General features: G+C 35.1%; 1 non-coding gene and 1 pseudogene across 1 annotated transcript; one reads left to right on the top strand and one right to left on the bottom strand.

Moving 5' to 3' along the window:
- The window catches only part of LOC136227223 (uncharacterized), a 109332-nt pseudogene that overhangs the window by 51882 nt on the left and 31189 nt on the right, over positions 1 to 26261 (bottom strand).
- Positions 2274 to 2379, top strand: LOC136228340 (small nucleolar RNA R71). The gene has a single exon (XR_010688665.1). It is a non-coding gene; the product is annotated as a small nucleolar RNA R71 (small nucleolar RNA).

Genomic DNA, 26261 nt, shown 5'->3' with positions numbered 1-26261 from the left:
AAGGTAAAGGAAAATGGTCTTTCCGAGTGGCATCATTCAATTTTCGGTAATCAATAAACATGCGCCACCCGGTTACCTTTCTTACCGGAATTAGTTCATTTTTTTCATTAGCTTGAACAGTTATACCTCCCTTTTTAGGTACAACTTGTACCGGACTTACCCAACTACTATCCGAGATTGGATAGATGATACCTGCATCAAGGAGTTTTAGAATTTCAGTTTTCACCACTTCCTTCATGCTTGGGTTTAGGCGTCTTTGAGGTTGGGCCGTCGGTTTAACTTGTTCTTCCATGAAAATTTTATGTGTGCAAATAGAAGGACTTATTCCTTTGATGTCCGCCAATGTCCATCTGAAAGCTTTCTTGTGATCTTTGAGCACATTAATCAATTTTTCTTCCATTTCACCTGTCAAAGAAGAAGAAATTACAATAGGTAAGTTTGAGTTTTTACTTAAAAATGCATATTTCAAATGAGATGGTAAGGGTTTAAGGTCTAATTCGGGTGGCGCTTCCAATGATGATTTGGGCCTCGGTTTGTCCCCTCGAACGATTTTCTCATACTGGTCACGGATCCACATGCAATCCTCGGGGTCATAAGTCAAGTTGGCAATTTCTCGATCTATCACGACCTCCTCTTGATTTAACCCGAGACCATTTAACATTACTTTTTCCAATGGGTCTTCACACATGTCATTCTGAAAAACATCTTTAACAACTTCGTCTGTTATATCAAGAAAGTTACAATGGTCAATATTGTCGGAAGGATACTTTAAAGAATTGAAAACATTAAAAATCACTTCCTCATCTTGTAACCGGAAAATTAATTTCCCTTGTTGCACATCTATAAGTGTTCTCCCGGTTGCTAGAAAAGGACGACCCAAAATTATCGGGACTCGATCATCCTCCTCCATATCAAGAACAATAAAATCAGCCGGAAAGATGAATTTATCCACTTTAACCAACACGTCTTCTACAAACCCTTTGGGGTATGCTAGAGAACGGTCGGCTAATTGTAAGGAAACCTTAGTGGGCTTCGGCTCTCGTAAACCCAATATTCGAAAGATACTTAATGGCATGAGATTTATGCTTGCTCCAAGATCACATAGTGCTCTTTCGAAATACATACCACCGATAGTACACGGGATAGAGAAACTTCCCGAGTCCTTCAATTTGGGTGGTAATTTATTGAGTAGGATAGCCGAACATCCTTCCGTTAATTTCACTGTTTCATTATCCTCCAATTTTCTCTTTTTGGAAAGTATATCTTTTAAAAATTTAGCATACATGGGCATATTTTCCAAGGCTTCCGCGAACGGAATATTTATATGTAATTTCTTGAAAATGTCGAGAAATTTGGAGAATTGCTTTTCTTGTTTCTCTTTGTTCAACCTTTGGGGAAATGGAATTTTTGTTTTGTAAGGTTGAACAAGTGGATCCGCAAAAAGCTTAGGAGGAGATGAATCTTGAGGTTGAGAAGTACTTACCTCGTCCGTGGTATCTTTTACCTGTTTGCTCGGAGCCGATTGTAACTCTTTGTTGTTTCTCAATGTGATGGCTTTCACATGCTCCCTTGGGTTTGTTTCCGTGTTGCTTGGAAGGGATCCCATAGGACGTTCGGACATGGCTTTTGCTAATTGGCTTATGCTCGTTTCAAGCCCTTTTGTAAACGTCTCTTGATTTCTCTTCCACTCCTCCATACCTGTAAGACGAGATTCCATTTTTGCAAGAATTGTTACAATAGCCGAAGCTTCATCACCAACATTTCTTTTTTCATTAGGATTAAATCCGGGTGGAGGTCTTTGCGGATTTTGCACATTTTGATTATTAGTCCATGAGAAATTAGGGTGATTTCTCCAACCATTATTGTATGTGTTGGAATAAGGATTAGATTGCTTAAAATTTTCCATAAAGTTTGCACTAGCGGTATCCCCAAGAAATGGGTTTGCCGCTTGACAATCCTCACTCTTATGTCCACTTAAACCACATAAATCACACAAATTATTTTGGTTCAAATTAGCCATTAATAGATCTAATTTTTTATTTAACTCATCAATGCCGGATCTCGATGACGAATCAACCAAATATGTTCCCGCTCTTGTTTCGAGGTTTTTTTCCACTTGCCAATGAGAGCACCTTTCCGCCAATTCTTGGATTAAATCATAAGCCTCCGTTTGGGTCTTCTTAAAGATGTTTCCACCTGCGGCGGAATCAATTGTGGCACAGTTAGCGGAAGATAAACCATTATAGAAAATACTAACATGTTGCCACTTCTCAAATCCATGATGTGGGAATTTCTTCAATAGTCGACGGAATCGCTCCCACGCATCATATAATGTCTCTCTCTCGGTTTGGCGAAAAGAACTTATCTCGTTTTTGTACTTCTCCGTTTTAGATGGAGGGAAGTACTTAGCTAAGAATTTCTTAACTAACTCATCCCATGTCCCAATGGATCCGGCCTCGAGAGAATCCAACCAGTCAGCTGCATCATCCATTAAAGAAAAAGAAAACAATTTTAGTTTAATAGCTTCTGGTGGTACCCCATTTTGCTTAAGCATAGAACAATGTTTAACAAATTTATTTAAATGGGAGTTTGGATCTTCTCTCGGATCTCCGCCAAATTGACCGGAGTTTTGTATACGTTGGATCATTGCCGGCTTGATCTCGAAGTTGTTTGCTCCAATGGTAGGTTCCACGATACTTGAATTCATGTCCAAACGGTTTGGAGTGAGTACATCCATGATGGAACATTCCTCTTGCGCCATGTTTGCTCTTCGATTAGCCAAGTTCCTGTGGAAAGTACGCTCAATTTCAGGATCGGGCAATAATAAAGGCCAACTTAAACTTCTTGTGTTCATAAAACAACAAAAAAAAGGAAAATAAAACGTCTAAATTAATAGAAGCTCGACTAGATTAATATTATAATTCTACTATCCCCGGCAACGGTGCCAAAAACTTGATGCGCGTTTTACGTATACGTGCATGTGAAGGCAAGTGTACCTTAGTCGTGTATGAAGTAATAAAGTGGAAGTAGAGTATCGTTCCCACGAGGATGGTGATTATAAGTACTAATCTCTTTGCTTACTATCTATTATTTAAACAACCGAAATGTAGAGTTTGTTAGACAACCAAGTTAAGACTTAAGCAAGAAATGAAATAAAAATTACACAAATTAAGTGAGAGATTACTTATAATAAAAGAAACTAAGGCTTCTAGCTTCACTTAACATCTTTGCTTGGTAATAACACTTAACCCCTTTTTAAGTTGTTTTATCCTTTTTAAAATGGCGATTTTTCTTATTAACTAATAGTTCTCGAGATCGGTTCTAGACTCTCGACTAATTACTTTCCCTTGGTCCGGCTCAAGCAATTAATCAAGAGAAGCATTAAGTTTTCTTAGTTCCAAACCTTCGATTTATTACTTTCCCTTGGTCCGGCTCAAGTAATAAATCTAAGATTTGTAACAAGATTAAATCTAAACCTTTTTAACCTACTTTACCTTGGTCCGGCTAAAGTGATTACTTAAGATTCAAGAAAAACCGCTCGAGTATTTAGTTCTAAACTTTCGATTAATTACTTTCCCTTGGTCCGGCTCAAGTAATTAATCCAAAGAAGCATTAAGTTTTCTTATTTCCAAACCTTCAATTTATTACTTTCCCTTGGTCTGGCTCAAGTAATAAGTCTAAGATTTGTAATAAGATTCATGAAAAACCTTGGAAAACCAATAAGCCACACTAAATGGTCATTAGGTCCAACTTATGAATTTCGATTAATCAATCTAATTGCGGTCAATATGAACGATTAATTATATTCAAGTAGAGAGTTGGCCCATCTCTTACAAGCATTAAGAATCATTAGTTAGTTCTTAAAAAGGATAAAGATAACTTAAATAGGTTAAACATAATTACCACATAATTAAGGTTAAGATCCGCTTTTAGCCTTAGTTAAGGAGGTTTTAGCCCATGATTAGATTAAAACACACCTTAGAAAGATAGATAATGGAGTTCATAGTAATAAAAGAGATTAAAGTTTAGAAGAAACCGTAATGACGATTGTCGAATGAACTTCTTCGATAACATAAAACTTACTTTTATTGAATGAACTCTTGCACAAACAATAACTTGAGCACAATAACAACAATTATAACAACACAAACAACTGATTTTTGAAGAGAAAAATCAGCAAAGTAACATTATAGAGGGAGAAGTTAAGCCTAAGCTTGGTGTGTCTTCAAATGGCACCCAAGGCCTCCTGTTATAGTAAAATGGCACACAAAATTCCAAAGACCAAGTCATACTTATGGCCTCCCACTCCTTATCATCTGAATTTAGCATTTAAGAGAGCATGGGGGAAGATTTTAATAATTTAGGAGTTGAATTGTGAAAGGAATCTTAGGCTTCAACATAATCTTAGGCTTCAACATATTTATCAAATTTGGACAATTTTCTGGGCCTGATGAACTTCGAATTTGGAGATGATTATTATTAGACATTTGTTCATCTTTCTCTCAGCTTTCCAACGCATTTTGAATCGCCTCAATCCGACTCCGTATGAGGGAGATAAGTTGAAAATACGAAAATGTGTCAAATCTGTCACTAAAACTCCTTTTTTCTGGTCCCTTTTACTCCCGAGTTGCCGCCTTAAGCCCCGACTTGGTTATTTGTGCCGAAAACCTTGCGAAAGTGCCTAGAAAACACACAAATTGGCTTAGATACATAAAATGAAGAAAATATACAAAAACCATTATTAAAATTTATTAAAATGGTACAAAATAACTAGTCATTAAATACTAAAAATGCTATAAATTACGACGATAACAAGTTGTCAATATAGTAAAAAATTTAAACGTCACAAATAAACATATATATAAAGCATGATAGATAAGTCATCATCAACTTTTAATTTTGATGATATATTAGTTTTGTTTAATGTATTAGTTTTGTTTTTCATACTCTTATAATATAGTTTTATAATTTTATTCTTACTTTAAATAATATAGTCTTATAATTTTGTTCTTACTTCATTAAAAGATTCAAATCTATTTAGAAGCGGTTTCAATTGATAAATTATTTGGTAGCATTTTTTTCAAGAATTTTTGGAGAATTCAAATTTTGATATTTCCAGTTGAAGAAATCCGATAGAAATAGAAGATATGTGGACAACTAAAATCAGGAAACGCAAACGTGTCAAAAATTACAGGAAATCTTTATATTTCTGAAGGTAATTATTCTATTTTTTTCATATGTAGTAGTTATTTTGTTTTCAATAGTGTTGCTTTATTTTTATAAAACAATAGCTGTTATAGTTCCATTCTTGAGAGATGAAATTTCTTTTCTGCCGTTACCCAGGTTCCATATCTCTCGCTATCTTGTCTATGTTTTTTTATTTGTCTTTTTTTCAAAATGACTAAAATAAAGATTTTGTATATTTGCATTCTTTTTTAGTTATGTTGCTAGGTGTAGTCGTTTCGATTGTCAACTCTAACTAAAATTTAGATTTCCGGCTTAATATGAACTCAACTGTTAGGTTTAATTGAAGTTAGATTAATTTTTGAAATTCATAACCTGGTGAAGTGCACAAATTTTTTTAAATTTGGTTTATCAACTGATAGGGATCGTATTTTTTTATTTTTATGCATTTTCGTACGAATAGATATAAAGTTTCACACAATAGTGGTTCATTGAAGTTGGAGACATATTAAAGAAAATAATTAAAGAGGTATTGAAATATTATAATTACAATGAAGTTTATTTCAAATATAAATTATATTATATCATTATTACCATTCTAAGTTTATTTCTCATTTTTAATCTTCTACATTACAGTAAAACCTTCATAAATTAATACTCGATAAATTAATAACCTCTTTAAAATAATAATTTCTTCTGGTCCTAACTTAGGCCAGTTTAATAAATTAATACTCGATAAATTAATATCTCTATAAATTAATAAAATTTCATAGTCCCAAAATTATTAATTTATAGAGGTTTTACTGTATTATTATTATTATCATCATCAACAAGAAATTAAGTTTTTTTTGCATATTCCTCTAAACAGAGAGATTGTAAGTGTACAATTATTCTTGAAGAATTTAGATTGTGCTAGATATGAACTCAAATGAAGGTAACTAAAAATAAATTTTGATGTTCAAAATCCGAAAATGTACATTAATTATGAGATATTGGAACAATCGCTTTTGTAACATATACCTATATAGTTATTGACCATTATACTGTGGTTTTATTTCAAGAGTTTTAACAGATGGAAATGAAATATGATCATAGGACAAGTTGTTGGAAATTAAAACTATTATTATTTGAATCTTTTCAATTTCTAAAAATGTTGAGCATAATCGCTCTAACTAAAGTAGAATTAGTTTCACATATTAATTATAAACGTTTTTTTATACTGTTGGTTAGAATTGTGATTTAATTTTATTTAACTAAAATTAATTTATGAACTTAATACTTCATTAAGAAAAAATAAAAATTTTAATTCATGGACAAAAAACATTTGCACTTTCCTCTTTATATGTATATCTTGACATTTTCTCTTATTTTAGAAATAAAAAAATAATTTTCTCGTAATTTTCTTTTTTGTCCCTTTATTTTTGTTTTCTATTCATTTTTGTTTGTTTCATGTTCTTCCTTTCGAAAATTCAAGAATATATAATTATTATAAAATATTAATAAAGTCAAAGAAATGATATCTGCGAGTGTAACTGATATAGCATGCAATGGAAGAATGAAGAACAAATTGATTGAATATCTTGATGGGGTATTATGAGATGAAAATAGGAAAATGCATCACCTTAAGCTGATTCAATTGGAGATATCAGATTATTGTAACCTAATGAATAATTGAATTCGCATACTTTGGTGATCATAAAATTTCATCAAGAAAAATGATTATCATCAAGATGAATTTGTATATAATTCTTATGAATTTTTTTTGTATGTAATTGAAGTTTTTTATTGCAAAGGCTAAATGTATATATGTAACATATTAAATTGATAAAGTCTTATCATGTAAAACATTAGAAAAATATTGATTGTAATAGTTTATAGCATAATAAATGAATGTTGCTTCCATTTCAATATAGATTGTAATTCTTTGTATCGTAGATATAATGTTGAATTTTAGTTGTAGTTTAATTAAATTTTTGGTTTTTCATTGTATTCTAATATATTTCTTAATTAATCTCATATTTTGTTATTATTATTTTAAAGTTTACGAAGCGAAATGTTGTATGAAGAAAAATGTTGTTTGAATCATTATGCTCCGTTTTTTTTCTAATAAAATAAAATATTAACTGCTTATTACTTTATTTTATAACCTAATTAATGAAAAATATTATTTTCAATACAATTACGATGCATATATATTAAATTTGTTGTTAACTTTTTTTTAAGAGCAAAAAATTATACAAAGTTATTTTTTTAAATAATCTTTCTATTTTGTAAATTTAAATTATTTTAAAACAAAAAAATTATTATCATTATATACAAATGATATATAACTAAAAAAAATATTAAAATATTAAATTTTTGTACAAAAATCTAATCGACCCACGCAACGCGCGGGAATAATACTAGTTATAAATATAACAATGAGTAAACTACACCAATGGTACCTGAACTTTACATAGTTTACACTTTGGTACCTAGATTACATTTTGTCCCAAAAATATACCTGAAGTAATGATGACCGGACAATTTAGTATATTTTTACCGGCTATTACCGGTCAACGCGAGTTTCATGAGTTAATTACATTAATGGTACCCGAACTTTATCATAATTCACACTTCGATACCTGGATTTTATTGTATCCTAAAAACATAACACAAGTAAAGGTGACTGAAAGGTTTAGTTCATTTGATCGGTTAGTGACCGGGTAACATGAACTAAACATTGGGACTCACCGTACACTCAATTAACATAAAATTATAATATTGTCATTTATGAGCTAAATGACAGTATTATAATTTTATGTTAATTGAGTGTATGATTGGTCTCAATTTGTAATTTAAAATGGTCAAACTCGGGTTGATCAATCACTGATCGGTCAAATATACTAAAATATTGAGTCATCTTTACTTGAAGTGTATTTTTTGGATAAAATGAAATCTAGGTACCAAAGTGTGAATTAGGGTAAAGTTCAGGTACCATCAGTGTAATTTACTCGTCAAAATCGCATTGACCAGCCATTAACCGGTAAAATATACTTAATTGTCCGGTCATCATTACTTCGGGTATATTTTTGAGACAAAATGTAATCTAGGTACCAAAGTGTGAATTATGGTAAAGTTCAGGTACTATTGGTGTAATTTACTCATATAACAATGCATGTATGTAATATTTCAAGAAGAAAAGAAGATGTAGAAAAGAGAATGATGATCTCTCAATCTTTTACATGTTTGTAGTTTTCCTTATCGATCTCTATCTTCAAACTCCACTTCAAAGGATGAATTTGATCTTGCTTTTAATCTTTTAATGTAATCATTTGTGACCTTTAACTTGAGCTAGTCCATCCTTTTTATAGATTTCATGCACCTTTCCATAAGGTTGCAACTCTTCAAGAAACCCCTCTAGAAGTACATGACTCTTGGATGAAACCTTTTCGTAACACAAATTTTTAGCAAAATTGGGTGATTTGCAACCGCTCTCTACGTAGTGGTCATAACATAGGACTACAAAACTGGCTTAGCAATAGGGCACAATCGTGATATAGGCAGAGTTCACGACACATAATTATAGCAAACACTGCAAGAAGCTTAAAATCTTCACTTCTTTCATGCATAACACCATGATTTGGGGCAATAACTTTCTAAAAACCTAAACAATAAAAACACACAAAAATAGTGACAAAATACTAATATTTACAATATATCATTACATTTAAACTTATAATAACCATACGAATATGAATTTATAAAGTTCATATCATACTTCCCCACATTTAGACTTTAACTAAACATGAAAAAAACACAACAATAACTAAAACATTGACATTAGAGCATTTCCCTTCTTTGATACATGTTCAAATATTAGGCTTCAATCATTAGATAAATAGTTCCATCACTAGTGGAAAAATGACCATTTGCATCGGCTCTTATAAAGTACGATGTAAAAGAGTCATTTGCATCGGCTCTTTATTTAGGACCGACGCAAATGTCATGATATTTAGTATTTGCATCGGCCCTTTCAAGAGGGCCAATGCAAATATTAATTGAATTATTTGCATCGGCCCCTTAACAGGGACCGATGCAAATACCTGTAGTAATTGCATCAGCCCTTTTAAACGGACCGATGCAAATATCAATTGAATTATTTCCATCGGTCCTTTTATAAGAGACCGACGCAAATAGTGTTAGTATAGATTTGAAAATTAATAAAACATGAAGGAGGTATGTTGTAATTAATTGGATCAATTTATAAATATAAAAAGTTAAACATAAATTTGGATTTTAGGGTTAACTTTCTTATTTGTAGCCGCCTCCCCATTTCTATCGTCTCCTTCTCACAGTATCGAAACTCAGCTGCCTTCCCTACTGCGTTTTCCACCTCCGTCTGCCTAAAGAACCATAATCATTTGGGAAGAACATATTCTACCCTAGCTATTCTAAAGACTGAATGATTGGTTTCGAGAAGCTACACCTGAAGAGCTTAATGCTGCACTTTTTTATTATTATTTTTAAACTCTATTTCAGTAAACCTTTATTTGGATCAACATCGTTAATTATTTCTTCTGATTATGCAGAAGTGATGCTACCTGCATTATCTGTCGTGAAGAGATGACTACAACCAAAAAAATAATATGTGGACATCTCTTTCATGTTCATGTAGGCAAGGTAATTAACTAATTACTCATTTACAAATTTTTCTTATGGTTATTAAAATTTGGGATTTGTTTCTTAGTAATATAATGTATTTCTGAGCTCCATTCAATCCAATTTTTTTTTTAATTTGTTACAGAATACTGAAATGCGGGATATTGAAATTAAATTATGGAAAAATAAATAAATTTATTCGTGCAAATAAATTCATTATTTGCATCGGCCCTTAAATATGGCCGATGCAAATAAAGAATCATTTGCATCGGCCGTTGGGGCCGATGCAAATGATTGTAACATTTGCATGAAAATATACATCATTTTCATCGGCCCCTTACAAAGGGCCGATGCAAAAGAGGTGATCATTTGCGTCGGCCTCTATAAGGGGCTGACGCAAATGATCACCTCATTTGCATTGAGGGATTTTGCATCGCGCTGCGGCTGATGCAAAAGGCCCTAAACGGCCAATGAAAATGGCCATTTTTCCACTAGCGCATAATCTCAATCAAAATCACTAGTGGAAAAATAACCATTTGCATCGGCCGTTTAGGGCCATTTGCATCGGCCGTTGGCCAATGCAAAAGCCCTCGATGCAAATGTGTTTGCATCACATTTGCATCGGCCGCTGGCCGATGCAAATGCTACATCATTTGCGTCGCCCCTTTAAAAGGGTCGATGCAAATGATGTAGCATTTACATCACATTTTTAAAAGGGCCTATGCAAATGATGTAGCAGTTGCATCACATTTTTTAAAGGGCCGATGCAAATGTAGTCTCATTTTCATCGGTCCTTTTAAACGGCCGATGCAAATGTCATTTAAAAAAATTGGATTGAATGGAGCTCTATAATATAGCAAATAGCTTTGATTCATATATATTAAATGGAGAATTTTCATATATATATGTATAATTGGGTAGCTTGAAAATATACCAAATAGTTTGCATGGAATTTCGAATCTAATAATACATTAATGTGAATGCTATAGATTCTACTATGATAATGCAATTAGATTCTAATTCACAGCTCGTGTAGCATGCATTTGAATTGCTAAAATATACGATACCATAAATATTTCCACCTAAAAGATAGAGCGGAACAACACCTAAAAAATTTCCACATTCATCCTTAGCAACAATGTGGCTGGGCATCCACCTTGTTTCCTGGAATAAAAGCAAATAAAAAATGGGACATTAGTACAATTTTCAAGCACCTTGCGTAATTTACAAACTTTAATAACACGGATAAATAAATTGTTTAGCTCAATAATAAATAGATATTAGAGATAAGAGTTGATAAAGTCCAACTCTATCTTTTTGTTAAATTGGTTAACCGTAAATATAGGATTTGTGTATAGCTTAGTTTGTTAACAAGTCTATCTAGTATCAATCTCTGTACTCTTTATATACGTTTAAACACTAATGAAAGAATTATCTCTTCTATCCTGATATGGTATCAGAGCAGGTTTCAACCTAAACCTAAACCTAAACCTAATTTTTTTCCCTTTACTCTGCCTTCGCTTCTCAACTATGGCAAACAATACTATTCCGAATGATGTTCAACCTAGTCATCCTCTGGTCATAGTCTCCCTCTCAAACATTCTCAAACTGACAACCACCAATTATTTGTCATGGAAATTGCAGCTTGAAGCAACACTGGTGGGCTATGGTTTGTTCAAGTTCCTGGATGGATCTCACCCAATTATTGGTACGTTAGATTCTACAATTGTGCCACTTGTCTCTCGTGCTTCCATGGCTAAGGAAGCGTGGGACATCTTAGCACACACCTTTGCTCGCCAATCTCGTGGTCATGCTAAGCTTCTCAAAGCCAACTTTAAGCTCCTCAACAAAGGCAGTCAATCAGTGTCTGAATTTATGAATGCTATCCGGGTGTGTACCGATCAACTAGCTATTCTTGGGGATCCAGTTAAGCCGGAGGATCTAATTGAACGTATTCTTGAAGGTTTACAAGCTGATTCTAATTATCAATCTGTTATAGATGCAGTCAATGCTCGTGACACGTTGATTACCTTTGATGAACTCCATGAAAAACTACTCATCCGAGAGGTAAGTGTGCGTACTCAATCCAATTTGAATTTAACCCCCTTACCTGCTACTGCCCATCCTACTGCCACTCGATACCACCAGCCTGCTGCCCTCCGCCAATTAGACACTGGTTACCGTCCTAACAACAACCTAAAACCCTCTGGCAACTACCAAAATAAAACAAACTATACTAAGGGGCAGGGTTATCAATGCAAATGTCAATGTGCCACGCCTTTGGCCACTCACTCTATTGCTGCACCATATTCCAGGAGCGCTTTCCTCAAGCTCGACCCACTCTACCACCATCATCCAACACCTCTCAATCCCCTCAGGCCCATATGGCCATGACCACTCAAGAGAACCCCTCCCCCTTTTGGCTGCTTGATACGGGAGCATCTCATCATGTTACCAATGACATGGCCAATCTTGCTTTGCATCACCCTTATGATGGCTCAGAGGAAATTGTCATAGGCAATGGTATGGGTGTCTCCATCTCTCACATAGGATCCTTCACACTTCCTACTGCTTCTAAATCTTTAAGTCTTTCTAATGTCTTATGTGCTCCAAATATGACTGGAAACATCATATCAATTTCTAAATTATACTCAGAAAATAACCTCCTAATAGAATTTTCTTCTGATTCTTTTGTTATCAAGGATCGTCTCACGAGGAGTCATCTTTTGGAGGGACCAACTAGGCAGGGAGTGTATGAGTTGTCAGTTTCCTCATCTATTCTAGCCTTATCCACCGTCAAAGCTCCGGCCATTGATTGGCATCATAGGCTTGGACATCCATCTTTAGCTATTTTTAAAAATTTAGTTTCTCAATTCAATCTTCATGTTTCCAGTTCATTCACATTCAATTGTGATGCTTGCCAATGTAATAAGAGCCATAAGGTCCCATTTAGTCAATCCACTTTAACTTCAAATGCTCCTCTTCAGCTTATTTTCACAGATTTATGGACATGTCCAGTTTATTCTTTAGATGGATTCAAATATTATGTTGTCTTTGTTGATCATTTTACAAAGTACATTTGGTTTTATCCCCTCAAAAAGAAATCTGATACAAAACCTGTGTTCATTAGGTTCAAGGCCTTAGTTGAAAAATATTTTGAAAAACAAATAAAAACTCTATACTCTAACAATGGGGGCGAATATGAAGCCTTAGCCTCCTTACTCACAATTGATGGAGTCTGTCACTTAACTTCACCCCTTCACACTCCCGAACACAATGGTTTTGCCGAGCGACGTCATCGTCACATAGTTGAAACCGGCCTTTCCTTATTGTCTCATGCTCACCTTCCTATGGAATTTTGGTCTTATGCCTTCACAACTGCCTCATATCTTATTAATCGACTTCCTACACCTACTCTTACAGGAAAGTCCCCATTCTACTGTCTATTTAACACTCCACCAAACTATCTCAAACTTCGTAGTTTCGGTTGTTTGTGTTACCCGTGGCTTAAACCTTATACCTCACACAAACTAGACCCAAAGTCCAAACCATGTGTGTTTATTGGGTACTCTAAAACTCAAAGTGCTTATCATTGTTTAGATCCATCCACAAATAGGGTCTACACATCTTGTCATGTTCGGTTTGTAGAAACCGAATTCCCATACATTCGTTTAACTGCATCTCCTATGCTTCTTGTTGGTCCCTTATAACGTAACAGGTTAGTTCCAAGGGGGGGGATAGGAAATATTTAAAATTTTAGTACGTTCAGGCTGACTTCTTTTACTTTGAAAAGGAATTACACAGCGCGTTGAGTGAAGTAAGACACTAGCTTAGTCAACTGGTGACTAAGTCAGCTTCTTTCTTTGAGTCAGGAGATAGCACTTAAGTCTATTCCTGAACTCAGATACTCAATGCACACAACTCAGCGTGACCTCTTTACTTGGTCAGTTTTGTTTAAGCAAGCAATATATATATTAAAGGAGTTTAAGGTTAGAACGATGTTACTCAGCAGATTTATCCAGGTTCGGCCTCTACGCCTACGTCCTGTCCCCGGAACACGTTTCGAGCTTTCGAATTCTCTACTGAGCTCTTTAACCGTAGAGCATCAAACATTTTACAACAAGAAGCTGAGTATAATAAGAGTACCTTCCTCTATACCTCTACTCACTCCTATTCTATTGCTGAGTACTATAACCGAGTACTCAGCCTCTCCTTTCTAATTCTAGAAATGATAATAAGTTTGTCCTAAACAACAATTGCTAAGACACTTTAGATGATTGGATAATCACTCTAGACTTTTACACAGTAATATGGAAATTGGTGTAAGTATTTGCTTTGCTTTTTCACACAGATTCTTCGAGTAGAAATTTGGTCAGTGTAATGGCTTGTTGAAGATCTGCATCAAATGAAGCAACTGAAAGGCCTATTTATAGTGACACTTGAGGTATCCGTTATTTCAAATTTCGAAATAACCATTGGAGGGAAATGGCTTGATGTCGTTGTCACTCAGTACACGCTCAGTGCCGTTGGCCAATCAGATTATTGTATCTTCTGTCTTCGGTCAGTGCTGAGCAGCTTTTAGACAGACAGGCAGAATGTTTCGCCTTTTATGGCAAAGTCTTCCAGACAGCTTTCTGTGTCTTCTGAACTTTACCCAAAGTAGAAATACTTTGTCCTGAAGTTGTTCCTTGCTCAGCTGCTGTCTTGTACTCTTTTTCGTCCAACTCAGCAGCTTCGTTCTGAAGTAGATAAAGAAAGTCTTCCAGACCCTTCTTCATGCTGAGCTGCGTTTTGTCCACAACGACAGCGTTTTGTTTACACGGACCGAGTTGTCTTGGGCCTTTGACTTTCCTTTGGGCCTTTATGTTGGTCCCTTGTAGGGTTGCAAGTATAGTTCCAAGGGGGGTTAGGAACTATTTAAACTTTTTTGCAATTAGGGCAGACTTCTTTTTCTAAGGAAAAAGGTTTTAACAGCGGCGCTGAGTAAACAGCAAGATACTTGCTTAGTCAACTGGTGACTAGGTCAGTTTCTTAGCTTGAGTCAGGAGATAGCACTTAGAGTCTATTCCTGAGCTCAGACGTTTAACGCGCACAACTCAACTTGACCTCTTTACTTGGTCAGTTTTTGGTTATTTTAAGCAAGCAATATATATAAGGAGTTAAAGGTAAGAAATACTTTACTCAGCAGATTTATCCAGGTTCGGCTTCTTCTAAGCCTACGTCCTGTCCCCGGAACACGTTCCAAGATTTCGAATCCTCTACTGAGCTCTTTAAAGGTAGAGCCTCAAACCTTTTACAATCTTAGCAACTGAGTATGACAAGAGTACCTTCCTCTATACCTCTACTCAATCCTAATCTCTTGCTGAGTACTATAACCGAGTACTCAGCCTCTCCTTTCTATCTCTATAAATGATAAGTGTTTGTCCTATACAAAGATTTGCTAAGACACTTTAGACGATTGAAATAATCACTCTAGACTTTTACACAAATGTATGAATTGTAGTGTAAGATTTGCTTTGCTTCTTGCTTGCAGAACTTGTGTAGAAATTCGGTCAGCGTAATGGCTTGATCAAGTTCTGTTTTGAATGAAGCTTCTGATGGCCCTATTTATAGAGACGTCTGGGCATCGGTCATTTCGAATTTTGAAATAACCGTTGGAGGGAAACGGCTTCCTGTCGTTGTCATCCTGACTTGCTCAGAGCTCTCGGCCAATCAGATTTGTGTATCTTCTGTCCTCGGTCAGCTCAGCAGACTGTCTCTCCTTTTATGGTAAAGTCAACTAGACATCATATTGTGTCGTCTGATCTTTACCCAAAGAGGAAATACTTTGTCTGGAAGTTATCCTTAGCCAGCTGCTGTCTTGTACGTTTGTCGAGTCTACTCAGCAGCTTCATCTTTAAGTTGTTCACGAAGGTCTTCTAGATCCTTCTTCCGCTGAGTTGCGTTTTGTCCAAAACAGCAACGTTTTGACAAACGTGGGCCGAGTTGTACTGAGTTATTTGACTTGGGCTTTGACACTTGCATTGGGCTTGGGCCTTTTAATTCTTGTGTCTTATAATCAATTTAACTCAACATTGAACAAACACATTAGTATAATAAATCAAAGCATTTAAACTTAGTATGTTTAGAATATGTATTTCAATTATACTTAAACAGTTTTGTTAAATCAAAATTATGTGGAAAGATGTTTCAACAAACTCCCCCATTTTGATGTTGGCAAAACTATTCAGCGAAGAACTCAGTATTGAGCTCCCCCATGATAGTTGACCTATTACAACTTAGAAAACTCCCCCGTAAGGGTTGAGCTACTGACTTAGTTTTACTCTAAACATTTAAAGTTTTAATTGAGTAAGTCTAAGGTTAGTTTTTAGATATAGGTCAGCTTATTAAACATATTCTATTTACTCAGTATACAGCGGAAGGTTTAATCATATAGAGTGCGCTGAGTAATTTGTTGTTCAATGAGTTCTTAACAGACAATGTTGTTATAAACACATAGGTCAATGTCAAACATGTTATCAGCATTTGATTCAGTCAATTAGTTTTATAAGTATTAAACATAGCTGATTTAATTGAAGATACATAATGACTCAGTACACAGTAACATATATTAGCATATATCATAACTCAGGAATAGGAATAAAAGATGCAGATATGATATATTGATAGTAGTCAGTGTTTACACAACAAAACTTATAGATAAGGCATATAGATTACATCTGACTTAGTCTATACTAAGGTAGCCTATCTATTTCTTTTTCTTGTGTTGCGACTGACTTCGCTCATGCTGAGCTCTAGCTGCTTGTTCTTTCTCCCCCGTTTTGTCAGCATCAGGAGGAGGAAGTCTAAAGGCATCAATTAAGGCAGCTCGAGTCAGTTCTTGGGACAGCTCCTTAAGTTTCTCAGCGCTTTCATTGACGTCGTCAAAAATTGCAACTCCATCAGCTGATACCTCTTCGGGTATGTGGAGTTCAGCAGCACTAAGCATGTTGACTCTAAACGCTTGAGCTTTGCCTTGCCAGATGAGAGCTTCAGTAAGACCAGCAAAGATTTGGTGAAAGGTCTTTAACAGGGCTGTGTCGTAGTACTGACGTTGAATATTGTTATGACGAATGTGGTTGAAGGTTTGTTGTATGATAGACTGCATCTTATTCTGTTTCATTGCGTCAGTATCCATTTCTTGCTTATTCAGATTCAGCAAGCGAATAGCCTCACCAATTTGCTCTACTGAGCACTGATTGTAAGAAACCATTTGCTCGTTGGTCTTGAGTTGCTCGGTGCGAAGCTGAGCAAAGAGCATCTTGATTTCATATGAAGTGGCATAGTCGGTGTTCACACATGACAATTTCTGAACTTGTTGGTGTAGAGAGTTCAAGTGTTGCACGGTTGTCAGCTGGATCTCAGCCAGCTTGGCGAGTGAATCCTGCTTTGCTTGCTGTGCTTGAAAGGTAATAATTACATTCAGCAAGTCCTTGAGTCCCTTAACTTCGTTGAGAAGTTGAGTGACCTGGGAAAGCTGAGTATTCTCAAAAGTTGAAGACCCAGCAGCAGGAGGAGTGGACTGTTGAAGGTCTCTGATCAAGGCTTGCACTGAGTCAATGATCTTTTTGCCGGACTCAGTGGCATTCAGATAGCTTTGTGAGCCTTTAGGGACATCAGTGTGACCGGAAGGAAGAGGAGTGAAAGGAGTGACCTGGTCAGTGACTGGAATAGCATTTTCAATCTGCACTTGAGTTTTAGGTATAGTTGATTGATCGGCAGATAGATGAGTTGGAGAAGTGGTAATCCGAATACCGTCTGTGCTGACGGCAGAAGTGTGTGGAGTCAGCACCATGCTTGAAGAAATAGCATTCACAGCAATCGGCTCAACCTGACTGGTTGAGGTGGCGGAAGCATTTTGGTCGGCATGTTCCTGTTGAGAAGAAACAGAGGCTTGCTTTTCTAATGACGCCGATGCAGTAGAGGTTGGTTGGCGTTTGAAAAATTTGAGCTTTACTGAGGAGGGGTCCTTGGTTATCTTTGAAATGACAAAGTCAGGAAGAGTTGGTGGTGGCACAAAATCTTCACTAACAGGCTTCTCACTAGCCTTAACCAACTTTCTTCTTCTACGAGGTGGAGTGACAGTTTGACTAGGATCTCCTGAGTGAGAAGGAGAAGATTCGTGCTGCTCATCAAGAGGCTGGTCAGCTTGTTCTTGTAGGAAATTAAGGCTAAGGTATAGCAGCGGAAATATAAAATTTTTAGCCTACTTCCTTTTAACCATAGGATCCGTTAATCGTTATTTCATATAAAGAGGGATAAGAAGGAATACCTTTGGATGAACAATCTACCGTTGTTAAAGAAGCGCCCACAATTCTTCTCCGAGATTCCAACCACAAAGTTTAATACGATGAGGCTAAGATGAAATCAACCCTTATGAGATGCAACCAAAATAGATTGCCTCTAATAAACCAACACAAGATCAAAGAGAAAGAGGGATGAATAAGATTAATCAATCGATGGAATGCCGTATGAATTCTTGTTCACAAACTTGGGAATATAATTCTTTTCTCTCACTAATATAGCAATTTCGAAAATCACCAAAGGGGAGGGATATGGGCTTAGTCGAAATTCCTTAGGGAGGGATATATATATTAGTTTGTATCTAAACCCTAGTTAGATAGGAATAGGTTACTTAATAGGAATTCCATTCGGAATAGGATTCCTAATTATTATCTTATAATATATCAAATACATTTAGGATACTAATAAATAACCTAATTGGATAATAATAGGAGTATATTAATCTAATTAAAACTCCTAATTAAATTATCTCTTAATTAATTTAATTCACAATCCTAATCTAATTAGGATTAATGGAATAAAATTAATTCCTTCCTAACATATATAAATTTCGGCCCCCTCCTAGTATTTGGGCCTTACTGGGCTTAATTGGGCTTCCATCTATTAATCATATCCATCTCTCTTTTGGTTCCAAGTCTTATGTGTGATCCATTAGGTCCTTACTACTTCTGGCCGTATGCAACCTATTAAATTAATTTCTTCAAGAATTATATTTAATCCCTTGCATAACGGAATGATGTACAGAGTATGTTATTGGCAAGTCCGTAATCATTCCCCCAGAGTCCGTTAAGAAGACAGGTTGATTCTGTCGTTAACCCTTCCGTATTAGTTACGGTGTAATACGATCCTTTATCAACTACATCCTTGAACTGAATCTTATGACTATGGGTAATGTCAAGTCACATATAGCGAGACGTTCGTTTTACTTGTTATTGGCTGAGTCAACTCAAAAAGATAGGTTAAGTGAAATCTGTATTTCTACTCTTAAGCTATCACCTTGCAAGGGTTTAGAGTCAAGTCTTCCACAAGCGATCCTTGAATAAATCAATAAATAAATAAATTTTACGTTATTAAATTAAAGTTCCATAATTGTATAAAAATAAATAAATCAATTACTTTATATTGGAGTTTATGTTGAAGAGATTGTAATTATGTAGGAAAAAAAAAGAAAAAAATAAGAAAATAGAAAAAATAGATATTTTATTATTAAAACATAAAGTAAAGGGTAATTTTGGTATTTTAAAATTTATTTAGTATAGTTTGACCATTGACCATAGCATAAAGACTAAGGAGTTAACAAAAACAAAAACTGAGGGACTATATAATTATTTCTAAAAATACAGGGATTAAGTAGTGTATTAGGCAAAATTACAGGGACCTTATAATTATTTACCCAAAAATCACTCAATCTTTTACCTTGTTGTAATGAATTGTTTGCGTATCATGTTGGTTACTCTTCGACCCAGTTTGGTAAAGAGAGGTTTTAAGTAAAATTAGAAGGTTTGACCACTGCAAGGTATGTAACGATGATGATCCTCACAATTTAATGCATATCTTTGTTTATTGTAAGGCAACTAGGGAGCTTCGGAAGCAATCGGATTTCTGTGTCCGAGTGGATAAAATGCTTTCGTCTGATATCCAAGGATGGATGAACTTGTGTAAGCTGGCACTATCCAAGTCTGAAAAGCGGTTTTATCTAGTCTTGCTCTAGTCGAGGTGGTTCAGAAGGAAGACTTGGTTGCACGAGAACAGATGGATGGGGACGAAGACATTGCTTCATAAAGCCGGGATATTCCGAGAAGAGATAACTAATAGTCATCATCTTAGCATCCCTCATGCGATTAGAATCTGAGCCTCTGTAATCCAAATTGGAGCCCTACAAGGTTCTGGTCTCTACTCCCGAGCGGTGTTGTTAAAATAAATTGCGACGCAAAATTCCGTGGGAATGGTCTTGTGTGAAAGGTTGGTTTGATTGCAAGGAACTCGGTGGGGGAAATTATGGCGTTGGCGGGACCTAATTGGGCTTTTCGAGACCGTTGAGGAGGCGGAGCTTCAAGTAATCATGGAAGGCATTATCCTTGCACGGGATTGTTCTTTCAATGACATTATTCTCGAGTCGGACGCGCAAACAGTGGTGAATGTACTTTGGTCTAAAACTGTTCCGTGCTCTAATCTCTGCTTTGTTTATGAGGACGTTCGAGCTTGGAGAATAGCTGTTCATTTTCTTTTGTGCGTAGAAAAAGTAATAATATTGCACATTGTCTTGCTGAATGGGCAGGTGATTTGACTGAATCTATGGTCTTTATTGAGGACTGTCACGCTCCTATTTGGCATCATGTTTGTAACGATGCAAGATTTATCTTTTAATGATATTATTACAGCTAAAAAAAATCACGAAGTCAAACGCGAGGCTCGAAGACCAGGAAATGAAAGAGAATGGAAAATAATAGTCTACAAAAGTGATAAATCTTATTTAAGGAATGACAACCAATTATAACTTATATTTCCTATTATGGATATTTCTATTATGTAACATTATAAATAAAACCCGGGTAAGTTACACTCATGACCACTGAACTTTACCTTAATTAACATTATATTCCAAGCAATTCTAATTCTTCAACTTTTCGTTTTGAGCTTATTTAAGCGTTGTTTCGTTAGAAGAGAGATGGTGAACGTTTGGAGGTAGAAAACTCTGAAAATTGTGATTATTTAAAATAAAAAAAAATGTGGTTTCATGGTAAATATGATTCTAATTATAAACAACTTTAATTCTCGGGAGTTTCTATTTTGAGGTCGTCAACAATCATTTTGAGCCCTTAATTAAAGTTGAATGGCTATATTGTTAAAAAGTGTAAAATTGAGTCGCTTTTATGTTACTTTTTGAAGTTTAATGATAATATGTGAAAATGAGTAAATTTCAATGGGCATGAGGGTCACCTTCTACATTCTTGAACTGTAATATTCATGAAAGAAATTACATTCTAAAAAATGTATATTTATGAACTTTCTGGAAAACGTAAGAAACAGTTCATAGAGAAATTGTTGTTTCAAGTTGGAAACAAAGTGTGCTCGTGGAAATGGAAGAGCTACCTGTTAAATCATAACTTTCAATTGTTTGGCAGATTTCCTGCATTTGTTAATTACAATTCTCTTCGAGTTGGAGATGTTTAATGTCGACACTCTGCTATTACATGTCACCATTTTAGAAAAATTTGACCAAGCCTTTTCTATTTCTTTTGTTCTATACTCAACTTAAACTATTTTACTTAGTGTAAGATATTTGTGTAATGCCTTGTTTCCTATTCGGAGTAGTATTGGGTTTCGTATTTCTAGTTGGATTGGGATCATGGGTTCCTAGTTGAATTGGGTTAGATTGGGTATTATAAATAACCCATTATGTAAACCTAATCAAGTAATCTGATTTTCGCCTCCTAATAATACAATTCTCCTTCTGCCCGTGGACTAGCCAACACAACGTTGGTGAACCACATAAATCTTTGTTTTTCGATTGTTTATTATTTTATCATTCATTAATTCCGCACAACAAACTGGTATCAGAGCTTTGGTTTTCGATCGGGGTTTTGTTTTCTAGAGAGAAAGATGTCTGCAATGAACGTGAAGATCGAAAATTCTGGGAATAGAGATTATTAGGTGCCCTGTGGGGGCGACTCTGAGGCAGAGGGAGAAGTCTGTTATGTTTTCAGGAGGATTCAAGTCAAGGTTGAGATTAAAAATTTATCGTAATGCCTTGAATCAGTATATCTTGTTTCCTATTCGGAGTAGTATTGGGTTTCGGATTCCTAGTTGGATTGGGATCATGGGTTTCTAGTTGGATTAGGATCATGAGTTCCTAGTTGGATTGGGATCATGAGTTTCCAGTGGGATTAGGTTAGATTAGGTATTATAAATACCCATTATGTAAACCTAATCATTGTAATCTGATTTTCGCCTCCTAATAATACTATTCTCCTTCTGCCCGTGGACTAGCCAACACAACGTTGGTGAATCACGTAAATCTGTGTTTTTCGATTGTTTATTTATTTATCTTTCATTAATTCCGCACAACAATATTGTTATAAAAATTAACCCATTTACCACCTACTCAAGGTCAGCATCTGTTAGTCCTTTTACTCACTCATACTGAAACATAAAGACATAAATAAGTAGGAAGAATAAACTATCGTCATAGGAAATTGTACTTGATAAAGAAAAAGCTGATTCTCAGTTGTGAAAATCCGATCATAAAGACCTTCTGAAAAAACCTTTAAATAGTACATCGAAAGAAACAAAATAATTGTCTTGATAAAGGAAGGAATGGGCTTGACAGATTGTTCTAACACAACAGAGACAGTCTGCAGACAGATAGTGCCAATTGGATCATTGTTCACTACAAAACATGATTCATTAAAGGGGTCTTCAGGAAAGGTATTTTGTGGATGATGGCTGTGTTGGATCAAATAAATAAACTTTCAGAGGTACAGAGGAAGAGTATAGTTGCTGGAAGAAATTCTCTTCTGATTCTCTTGCCTTACTACTTTGTATTGATAGGTATTTATAGATTACAAACATGACTCTTAGTAAACCACATTAACTCTCTATAAATACAGATACAGACACAGGTACAGAAATGACTCTTGGATAATCCACTTAATCAAATTAAAGACTATTAATTATAAGTTCATTATTTCAACACACCCCCTTAAACTTATAATTTTTTTATCCCTTAGTAACACTAAGAACAGTTCTTAATTTGCTACATTTTCGAACTTCATCGTTATTGACCTCTTCACTCCGAGCTTTCATCATTCCCATTATTATCTCCATCGTTTTCTTCGAATTTGATTGTTATTGACCTTTTCACGGAGTATTCCATCATCGACATTATTATCTCCATCCTTTTCTTCTTCCTCATCATCATCGTCATCCCAATCATCTTCGTCAGTACCATCAACATCACTATTATTATCGTCAACTTGTATTTTGGGGTTTGGATGTGGCACATAACTTGTAGTGCACCTTCTACATGACATTGACATAATACTACTCATGTCAGTTCCCTGGACTTCTTTCACTATTTCCTTCCTCTTTTCAACTTCAGTGATGTCTTTGGGAAACATCTCACTTGATTCCTTCATTAACTCGACTTCACATTTGTTCTCTGGCACATGTTTGATTTTATCAGAGGATTTCTCAATACCTTCTGCACTTCTGTTGTCTTTTGCTTCTTCTTCCACATGCTTGCTCTGCTTCTCTTCTCATACTTTGATTTCTTTTTCAAGCCTCTGCCTCTTCTTAGATACTTCCGAATTTTGCACATTTTTCTTCTCTGTTTTTACTTCTTCATCTTCATCCTGATCGTGGTCTCTGTCTGAAGACTCTGAATTCTCATCAGCCCATTGCAATACGTCATCTATATGATTGCTTATATATTTGTTGAATGGATCAAGTGCAAATTTCTCAATTCCCATATCTTCCTCTAACAGTCGACAAAGACGGACCGTTGTAAGTTCCTCACAATTGGCTTTAATATAGGAAACTCTCTTCATCATGGCCTTGCTAATGTTGAACTTACTTGGAACTTCTTTCTTCTTACTGACTGGATCAGTTTCTGGCAAAAGACCCATCACAGGAGAATCTTCCATTTTCTCCTCATCATCAGATACATGTTCTTGTACCTTCGCATGTCTTTCACCAATTTCTCCTAAATCCTCAAAATTCTCATCATCATCATTTTCTAAGGATTCCACCAAACATTGCATGACAAATTTCTTCCGTCCATCCAATGTATATTTCTCCAATCCCAATTCCTTCTCCAAAAACCTCCGGATCTCCTCAAAGGTCAAAGAATCAACTTGTTCTTTGATGTCATCTATGCATAAGCGCATAGCTTTCCAAATCTGAGACTTGGTCTCCCACGAATCAATGGCGATTTCTCTTTTCACCATGATTCCCAATTTCCAGGAGAATTTTTGTCTGGCTCTGATACCAATTTGTTGGATCAAATAAATAAACTTTCAGAGGTACAGAGGAAGAGTATAATTGCTGGAAGAAATTCTCTTCTGATTCTCTTGCCTTACTACTTTGTATTGATAGGTATTTATAGATTACAAACATGACTCTTAGTAAACCACATTAACTCTCTATAAATACAGATACAGACACAAGTACAGAAATGACTCTTGGATAATCCACTTAATCAAATTAAAGACTATTAATTATAAGTTCATTATTTCAACAGGCTGATTAGAGAAATTTGAGGCAATGTTTTACCCAACTAGTGGTCATGAGCCTTCATCCTGCTTAATCTTCTTCTTCATTGTTTTTCCTTTATGTCGGACACCTCCAGTGAGCAGGAAGACCCTCTCCTAGAACAATATGCACAATAAAGATATTTCATTAGATTTTAAGGCTAGTGAACAGTCAATTTGAGCTATAATTATCAATAAAAACTGCAAACTAAAAATTACTAGATATTATTTTTACCTATATATATTTGATGTTTGGATAATGTAAATTATTAATATATAATATAGATATTGTATTTCTCTTACTCTGTTTGAATTTGTAGGAGGAATATACACAAATAATGGCTGAAATAGAAAGCTAGAAGAATCATGCAGATAACTTGCATGTCTTTTATCATGTTGTTCGAGGTGCAAATATTAGAAACAGAATTCATGAGTTGTGTTCTGCAAGATATAAATATTTTAATTCAGGTTCTTCATCAAGATCCATAGTTGTCAAAACAAATTTGACTCGTAAATCGGAATCCACATTTTGCGAATTGTGACTAGTGAATCGAATCGAATTGCAAGATTCAGTTCAAATTTATTATAATTATAAGAAATAAAATATTTACCATGTTGATAATAGTAGAGAGAGAAAGACTCCTCATTCTCTCTACATTTTCTTATTTTTCTCAAGTTTTCCGTCGTTGCCGCTAATGTCACCATTAGCTTCTCGGGTCTTGCTTTCAATTTAGTCCCCTTAGAGGGGGAAGAAGCCATTTGTTTGGTAGTTTGGAGGTTAATGGAGGTGAGAGTTAAAGGATGTAATGGAAAGGGAAGGGAAGGGAATGAATGGAACGGAAAGTTAAAAATTAACCTTGTTTGAGAGTTTATTGAATGTAAATGGGGTTAAATGTCTCCGTTTGGGAGTTTAAACCCGCAGTTTAGAGGTTAGAGTTTGGAGGTTAGAGTAAGTAAATATTTAACTACCATTAACCTTTATTTACTTTCAAAAAAACAACTTCCAAAGAGGGTTAACTTCATATTTAACGTTCCATTACTCCAATTTACTTCCATTAACCTCCTCCCAAACAAGGGTTAAAGTATAGTGAATTTAGTAGTTAGTGCTGCTGAAGTTTTTGATGAACACTAAATTTATTTGTCATATATTTAAGGCTCAAATTAACAAAAAAATAACAAACCAAATGTTGTTTATAATTTATTTTGGATATATATAATGTATAAAATTAATTTTAAATTAGTTATATATATTTAATATATATAAATATTATTTATTTATTTATTACGTCATCCAGTTCGACCAATCTGAATCATCCGGTCCGACCAAGTGACCCGTGACCCAGTTACCAATCCGGTTTGATGTCCGGTCCGATTCTGATAACATTGGTAATGACGATCAGACTCGAAATAGAGCTGAATCTAATTGAATTGTATGATTCCAATTGTGAATATTAAGATTTTGTTACAATTTAGATTCACCCTATAGATTCGGTTCGAAATAGAACTGAATTGAATCGTGATCGTAAGATTCTATCAACAGTGTCATTGATCTGATTACATTAGCTTTGTTATTGTTTGTTTAATGTAGTACTTAACAGACCATGTTTTCGAAATCCAAAACATGGAGCAACGCATCACCATCTTTCCTCATCATATATTTCCTTGAATAGGTGGTAGGTATATTCTAGTGTACAAATTTATGGATAAATTATAGAACAACATACTCAAATTAATATATGACTGTCAGCTAGAATTCTTACCCGATTAAAGTAGGAATTTCAGTATGAATACCCTTTTCTTTCTTTACTTCAACGATAGTACCTACAAATCAACAACGCAAAT

The sequence above is a fragment of the Euphorbia lathyris genome, chromosome 4, assembly GCF_963576675.1.
Source record: "Euphorbia lathyris chromosome 4, ddEupLath1.1, whole genome shotgun sequence".
Classification (NCBI taxonomy): Eukaryota; Viridiplantae; Streptophyta; class Magnoliopsida; order Malpighiales; family Euphorbiaceae; genus Euphorbia; species Euphorbia lathyris.
Note: the sequence above shows the minus strand (reverse complement) of the source record. Positions and strands in the feature narration are given on the sequence as shown.